This window comes from Arachis ipaensis, chromosome B08 (genome assembly GCF_000816755.2).
Source record: "Arachis ipaensis cultivar K30076 chromosome B08, Araip1.1, whole genome shotgun sequence".
NCBI classification, from domain to species: domain Eukaryota; kingdom Viridiplantae; phylum Streptophyta; class Magnoliopsida; order Fabales; family Fabaceae; genus Arachis; species Arachis ipaensis.
In genome coordinates, this window is record NC_029792.2 from 60,698,891 (window position 1) to 60,707,370 (window position 8,480).

The 8,480-nt window shown below is 39.1% G+C and overlaps 1 long non-coding RNA gene across 1 annotated transcript in view; it reads left to right on the plus strand.

Moving 5' to 3' along the window:
* LOC110265526 overlaps nt 1,531-8,480 on the plus strand; it is a 15,413-nt gene continuing 8,463 nt past the window's right edge. Inside the window, exon 1 of the long non-coding RNA XR_002351671.1 lies at nt 1,531-1,541. This is a non-coding gene — a long non-coding RNA (uncharacterized LOC110265526). The remainder of the gene's footprint in view (nt 1,542-8,480) is intronic.

The following is an 8,480-nucleotide window of genomic DNA, read 5'->3' on the forward strand; positions in this document are numbered from 1 at the left end:
TTGACAACTTCTAAGATGGTGGGATTCAGTCTTCTCTGAGGTTGACGGATAGGATTTTCTCTCTCTTCTAGGAATATTTTGTGCTCACAAACTTGAGGGCTGATGCCTACTATATCCGCCAGACTCCATCCAATTGCTTTCTTGTGTTTCCTCAGCACATTGAGTAGTTGTTCTTCTTGTTGTGGAGTGAGTTCCCTTGCAATAATTACTGGAAACCTCTACTTGTCCTCAGGGTAAGCATACTTGAGGTGTAGAGGGAGGGGCTTTAATTCCAATTTCTGCTCATGGTCAGGCTTTGGATTATCTGGGGCTGGTGATAATGGCAAAGTGCCCTCATTGTCCTCCAAGAGTGTCCCCACACTTGGACCTTGTCCTGTGTACTTCTCTTCTAATTCCTCCCAGTGAACTTCAGCCACGGTTTCATCTATGATGTCACACTGGGAGATAGAAAGGTCATCCGGAGGGTGCTTCATAGCTCCATTTAGACTGAATTTCACTATTCTGCCATCTATTTCAAAAGAATAAGTTCCAGAAAATTCGTCCAGCTTGAATTTTGAAGTCTTCAGGAATGGTCTTCCAAGCAGGATTGATGATGGCCTTCTTGAGTCATTAGGGGACATTTCCAGAATGTAGAAGTCAATGGGGAATGTGAGTCCCTTAATGCTCATTAATACATCTTCAGCAACACCAACTACTGCAATAATACTTTTATCTGCTAACACAAAATGAGCTGCCGACCTTTTTAAGGGAGGGAGCCTCAAAGTATCATATATAGACAAAGGCATTATACTAACACATGCTCCTAGATCACACATGCAGTCAGAAAATATCACACCACCAATAGTACAATTAACCATACATGGACCTGGATCACTACACTTTTCAGGTATACCTCCCATTAAAGCAGATATAGAACTACCTAAAGGAATAGTTTCTAATTCATTAATTTTGTCTTTATGTATACATAAATCTTTTAGAAACTTTGCATATTTAGGTACCTGTTGAATAACATCAAAAAGGGAAACAGTTACCTCAACCTTTTTGAATATTTCTACCATTTTGGGATCAAGTTCCATCTGCTTCCTGGGCTTCCTAGCAATTTGTGGAAATGGAATAGTGAGGACATTTTCTGCAGCATCTGCATCCTTTGGTGCTTCTTTCTGTGGTTGAGCCTCTACCTCTTCAACCATGTCCTCTTCCTCTTCAGCATCCTCTACTTCCACCGCCTCTTCAGCTGAGGTGTGTTCTGATGGGATTGGCTCCTCCTGATTCCTCTCTTGCAGTGTGGTTACGGACCTTAGGGTGATGGCATTGATGCCACCCTTTGGATTGGGTAAGGGTTGAGAAGGAATTCCACTGGAGCTTGCATGTTGAGTGTTTGAAGTATTGGGTGATGCCAGCTGAGAGATGAGAGCTTGTATAGCGGCTGCTAGGCCATTAATTGAACTTTCCACGTTCTTTTGTCCTTGCGCAATGGATTGAAGCACCTCATCACTCGTAGAGGGATTAGATTGAGTGATCTGCGGAACTTGTTGTTGGTTGTGCTGTGGCCCTTGAGACTGCCTCAGGTGAGGTGCTCTGTAAGGCTGGTTCTGGTTCTGCTGCCTGTTGTTGTTATTATTCCACCTCTGATATCCTTGATTGTCTCTTCCTCCTCTGTTATTATTGTCCCTCCAATTCTGGTTAGAATTATCTCTCCAACCTTGGTTAGAATTGTCCTGCCATCCATGGTTGTAACTGTCACCTTGATTGTACCCTTGGTTGGGGCGGTCATAGAAGTTATGAATGGCTGCCACAGTGTTGTCTTCCTGTTGGAGCTGCAGACATTCATCAGTATAATGGCTGTAATCAGCACAGATCCCACACACTCTCTGTGGAACTAACTGTTGGCTTTGCTGCGCTTGTTGTTGACTCAACTGCATCTGCTTCAGTAAGTTGGTCATTTCACATATATTCTGAGTCAGAGCAGTAGTTTCCTTGCTAGAAGATACCTCTACAACAGCTTTTGACCGGCCTTGTTTCTACCTATGATTCCTAGTAGATTCAGCCAAGTCGCTGATCAATTGCCATGCCTCCTCAGTGGTCTTGTACTTTTTCATAGACTCATTGCTAGCACTTTCCAATGTGGTCTTATCTTGAAGCCTCATGCCCTGTGTGACGTAGCCGAGCAACACTATCTCTTCAATCATATGGTGGGGGCATGCTTCCAGAAGGTTGTTGAAGCGCTCCCAGTATTCGTAGAGAGTCTCGGATTCGTCCTGAACAATCATGGAAATGTCCTTCCTCAGTTTTTCAGTAACTTCAGCTGGGAAGAATTTTTCCAAAAATTTTCTTCGAAGTGTGTCCCAGTCAGAAACAGTTGCTGTGGGTTGAGTGTAGTACCACTCTCTCGCCTTTTCCTCAAGAGAGAATGGAAAAGCTTTTAACAAAATAGAAGTTTCATCTGCACCATCACGCCTGACAGTAGAACAGGCTGCTTGGAAATCCCTCAGGTGCTTGATAGGCTCTTGAGCAGGTAAGCCATGAAACTTAGGCATCAAGTTGAGTAGTGCAGTCTTTATTTCAAAGTTTGTAGCCACTGCTGGGTGATGCGCTTAAAACGGTTGCATTGTAAAATCAGGAGCTCCAGTCTCCTGGATAGTAACTCTCCTAGGTGCTGCCATGTCACCTGCACGTGAATCAACCGAATCAGTAGAACGGGGACTTGTTTCTTCCTCAAGTGATGTTTCAGATCCGCCCTCAGAGAGGACTAACCGATGCCGAGCTTGCCTTATACGTGAAATAGTTCTTTCAATCTCAAGATCAAATACTGGCAAGCTTGGATCAGGAAGTGAACACGTCATTTAATGAAAGAAACATGCAGCTCAAAGTAGCAAAATAAAATAAAATGAAAATAAATAAATTCCAATCAATAACTTAGCACTCTATTGCAACTCCCCGGCAACAGTGCCAAAAATTGACGTGGCGAAAATTGGCGAGTTAAGAAATTGTTATAAGAGATACGTTGCAAGTACAGTTCTTAACCAACCAAAAATCCGCTTATCAATTTAGAAGGGGTTGTCACAAAATTAAAATTAAAATACTGGGAGTATGAATCCCAGGTCATCTCCCAACGAGTTGCAGAAAGATGTGCTATTTTATTAATCAGATGTTTTCAAAAAAAAAATAGTTTGAGTTGATAAACAGAAAATTAAATTAGAGAATTTATGTAATTTAAATAAAAACCTTGACCGGGAGTAGATTAGTTGGAAGCCCTATCCTTGATGGAGTTCTCTCAAGATAAAAGTGATAATTAAAGGTTGCCTGCTCAGTTATCCTTTACCAGGTAAAGGAAAGTTAAGCAAGTTGGAAGTCAATTTCTATTCACAAGTTCTAATCCTCTCCCTTGGGAAGGACTAGTGTCAGTGATTAGAGGGTGACCCAACGCAAAACCCAACTATAATTTTACTCTTGAGCATCCAACTCAAGGTCCTCCTGTCAATCAACTCCCAATCAAGTTATGGAACTACTCGCTCATTATGATTGTAATATTCGCGAAATAATAAAGGGAAGTAAAGAAAGCATGATAAATAATAATCAAAAGAGTCAATTAAAAATAAAAATAGTTCTTGTATTAATAAATTCTAGAAATAATCCAAGAGTAACTCTGAGTAAATAAAGGACATGGAAGAGTAAGTGACAAGTAAGGAAACAAACTAGAATGACGAAGTCTTGACGGAGGTAATAACTCTTCTCAATATCCCAGTCCAGAAAGCAATAAAATCAAAATTCTAAGAACTATGAATGTGTAGAGAGAAAACCTAGAGGAGGAGTAAGAATCAGATCTAAAACTAAAATTATGTGGAATGAATGTTGTCTCCTGGTCTTTGCATGTTCCCTGGCTCTAATCTGCTTTTCTGGGCCGAAAACTGGGTCAAAACATGGCCCAAAATTGCCCCCAGCGAATTCTGCAGATTCTGCAGATCGCGCACGTCACGCGGTCGCGTCATCCACGCGTTCGCGTAACTTGTGCAGTTTCCAATCCATGCGTTTGCGTCAGGCACACGAGCGCGTTACTGCAATTTCCTCTATTTTTCGCGGTCGCGTGAGCCATGCGCCCGCGTCACTTCTCGCTGGTCATCTCCTCAATTTCTTGTGTTCCTTCCATTTTTGCAAGCTTCCTTTCCAATCTCCAAGTCATTCATGCCCTATAAAGCCTGAAACACTTAACACACGAATCATCGCATCGAATGGAATAAGGGAGGATTAAAATACATAATTAAAAGTCTCTAGGAAGCAAGTTTTCAACCATGAAGTAATTTCGGGAAGGAATTATAAATGCATGCTAATCATATGAATAAGTGGGTAAAGATTTGATAAAATCGCACAATTAAACAAAATATAAACCATAAAATAGTGGTTTATCATTGCAGCTTTAAAAAATTGCCCCCAGAATCTGTCATCCGCGTTTGAGTCAACGTTGGCATGCAAATGTCCGCTCCAACATTTTTCAATCTACGCGTATGCGTCCTCTACGTGCATGCATGCATGCTGTTTTTTTGCCAATTGACGCGTACGTGTCTCCCATGCGTACGCGTGCATGCTGCTTTTTGCCAATCGACGCGTACGCGTCACCCACGCGTACGCGTCATATCAAGTTTTTGCCCAGGGTTGTCATCGCGGACGTTGGACCCAGCATTTGCCCCCAACGTTACCTCTAACGTTAGCTTTTTCACGTGTGCGCGCAGGTGACGCGCACGCGTGGCTTGTTATTTTTCATTACTGATGCGTACGCGTGGGTTACGCGTACGCGTGGTTTGCCTTTTCTTCATCAAGCACGCGTACGCGTGACTGCAAATTTTTCCAGGCTTCTTTTACGCATACGTTGGGGTTGACGTTGGACCACCAACGTTCCCTCCAACGTTGCTTCTTCAATTTTTCCTTACAGTCTTGGTTCATTACCAAAGTTTATTCAAACTTTGCCATCAACGTTGGTTCCTCAACTCTGCTTTTCTCTGCTTCTCTGCTTCTATTTAGCCTGTATCAAACAAACAAGTGTATCAAAGTAACATACAGGATAATCTTTACTCTACTAAGTGTGCTAATAATGCTCAAAATTATAATTTCACTTAGTGTGATCTAATTCATCTTATTTACCCTGTATCTTAACAAAAATTCACCTGTGCTTGAGATTTTCTTAATGCAGAGATTTTTCATGCTTTTTCTCCTTTATTGATAAAATTTGTATGAAAACTAAACCAAAATCTAGTGAAAAAGCATAGATAAACAGGCAATGATGTCCTGGCATCACAACACCAAACTTAAATCTTGCTTGTCCCAAGCAAGGAGAGAATCATGCAATAAGGTCTGACCAAGGTGAGAGGAGTAGCAGTGTAATATTCATGGGTAGCTAGTTTTTTTATACATGCAGCAATTACAAAAGAAATCAGATGATTGATGCTTCCCACTTTATGAAATTCTTTCTTTATGTTTCTTCCTTGAAACGAGCTTTTCATTCTTTTCTTAGCTTCTTGGGTGCTTTGCACCATTTGTTGAAAGTTACGACTCTAAATGCTTTGTTTTCAAGTATTACCACTTGATACATAAGCACCACAAGCATTTAATTAGAGGACTCTTTTTAGCTCATGTTATTTCTTCTCTTTTTGGATTCTCTAATCATTGATGCTCAGAGCCTTGAGCTTTGAGGGTGTGCTTTTGCACTTGAGCCTAATCTTGACTCTAAGTGTTTTATTTTCAAGCTTTTTTCTTGATACATAAACACCACAAGTACTTAACAAATGGATTGCCATTGGTTCTTAGAGCCTTCAGCTTTCTCATTGTTTCCCTTTTTCTTTCTTGCCTTAATTGCAGTTGCTTGTTCAAGGTTTTCATGGTTTCAAAAAAAATTTCATAAAATGTCCTCAATGAAAACTTCAATCAAATAATTTCCAATGTAATTGTGCAACAAATCAATCATGCTAGCTTTCCAATACTTATATGCTCATGCTAAATTCCTCTTTAATGATCTTGTTTGTTTATGATCATGAAACTCAATTGCTTTGGACTTACAAAACTCAAGATGGCAATCATAATGTCACAGCAACAATCTATAGTTCATACATCAAACTATACTTATTCACAAGGAGCAATCACACATACATACAAAGAAAGTAGAAGAAAATCAAGCAATTGAAAATACTGGAAATAAATAAGAGGAAAAAGGAACTTTACCACTTTGTAGTTCATCTTCATTGTTGTTGTCCTTCACCTCCTATTCTTCCCCTTCCCACACCATTTTAAGATGATTGCTTATCCTCCAGCAACAATTAAAACAATGGTGATGAGGTTCATGATGGGTCATGAATGTCTTAAACACTGAAATATGAGTAATGTATGTGGTTAAGCAAGCAAAAATTAAAGATAATACTGCAGGCCTAAGAAGCAACGGCATCATGATTAAACAAACAAGTGGTGTTGCTGGATACATTGCATAAAAAATTAAGTGGCACACCAAACTTAGTGTGACACTTTCTTTTAGAATTGATGCAAGTATCCGAAAAGATTGGAAAACAGGTTGTTGCAGGGCAACACCAAACTTAGAATGTAACCATATATGCCAATTTTATTTGAAAGAAAGCTAAATAAAAGAAACTGTTCTATGTGTTAATAACACAACCACCAAGAGCTAGAGGTGTCATAAACAGGGGCTTCTTGGTGAGGCATTAACACAAACAATCTAAGAGCATAAAAAATTAAAAGACGAAAGCAAGAAAATGAACAGAAAGAAAAATGTCTAATCTAGGTAACCAACCCATCGGTAGTTCGTTAATCACGATTAATCCCCGGCAGCGGTGCTGACATTAGGATTTTTGCCAGTAAAGAATTTCATAAAAACAGTCGCGTTGTAGATATAGTCTCTAAACCGACAGAAATCCCTTCGTACAAATGTTTTGGTTGTCATAAGTAACAAACCCCTTTTAAAATTGATAACCGAGTATTTAAACCTCGGGTCGTCTTCTCAAGGAATTGCAGGGAGGTATGTTCTTATTATTGGTTATGAGTTTGTAAATTGGGGTTTTGGAAGTAAGGTGGGAATATGTTATATGACAAATAATTTAAATGGCAATTAAAAATAAATAAATGCTGTAAAGAAAACTTTTGGTAAGGTATGAGAAATTGGAAGTCCAGGCTTAGTTATTCTTATCAACAACAATGAAAGTCGAATCTTAATTCCACTTAGTTGACCTTTACTAAAGCAAAGGAAAGTCAAGGGATAAATTGGTTTGATCTTCGAATCCTATTTATTTCCTAAGAAAAGATTGGGATTATTGAAGTTCAACTCAATTGGCAAGATAACAATTATCAATTATGCTGTTGAATTGGATAATTCCTGAGTTACTGATTTCTTAACCAAAACCAAAAGGGGAAAAGTAAATCTATTGGAATAAGAATGCCTTCAGATGGGAAGCAATAATCATGTAAATAAAAGAAAGCAATATTAAACTGAAATACCTCAAATTGCATTAACAAAAGAACTTAAATCTGACATAGACATTCATAAATTAGATTGGAAAAATAAATAAAAGAACATTGAACCTGGATTGAGAGACACTCCTAAAACTAAGAGAAGTCCTAAATCCTAATCCTAAGAGAGAGGAGAGAACCTCTCTCTCTAAAAAATACATCTACTCCTAAAATTATGAAATTGAAAGCCTGATTTATGAATGGATGCATTCTCTCTCTAATCTGTGTTTTCTGGGCCACAAACTGGGTCAGAAATAGCCCAGAATTCGCTGGTCTCGAATTCAACCACGCTGGATTTCTGTCACTGCGACGCGGTCGCATGGATCACGCGGTCGCGTTGCCTAGCGTCAGAGAAACTATAGCATATTATATATCAAATCGAAGCTCCGGATGTTAGCTTTCCAATGCAACTGGAACCGCATCGTTTGGACCTCTGTAGCTAAAGTTATAGTCGTTTGAGTGCGAAGAGGTCAGGCTGGACAGCTTAGCAATTTCTCCAACTTCTTATATTCCTTCCACTTTTGCATGCTTCCTTTCTATCCTCTGAGTCATTCCTGCCCTATAATATCTGAAATCACTTAACACACATATCAAGGCATCTAATGGTAATAAGAGAGGATTAATAATAAGCAAATATAAGATCAAAGAAGCATGTTTTCAATCATAGCACAAAATCAGGAAGGAAATATAAAACCATGCAAATATTATGAATAAGTGGGTAAAGAGTTGATAAAATCCACTCAATTGAGCACAATATAAACCATAAAATAGTGGTTTATCAACCTCCCCACACTTAAACATTAGCATGTCCTCATGCTAAGCTCAAGAGAAACTATAAAGATGAAGAGGAATGATAGAGAGTATGCAATGCAACCTATGAATGTAACTACATGCTAAGATGTTTCTACCTACTTGGTTAAAAATAAAAAAATCTTTCAAGAACAAATATGAACTGGATTTCACTAATTCAAATCATG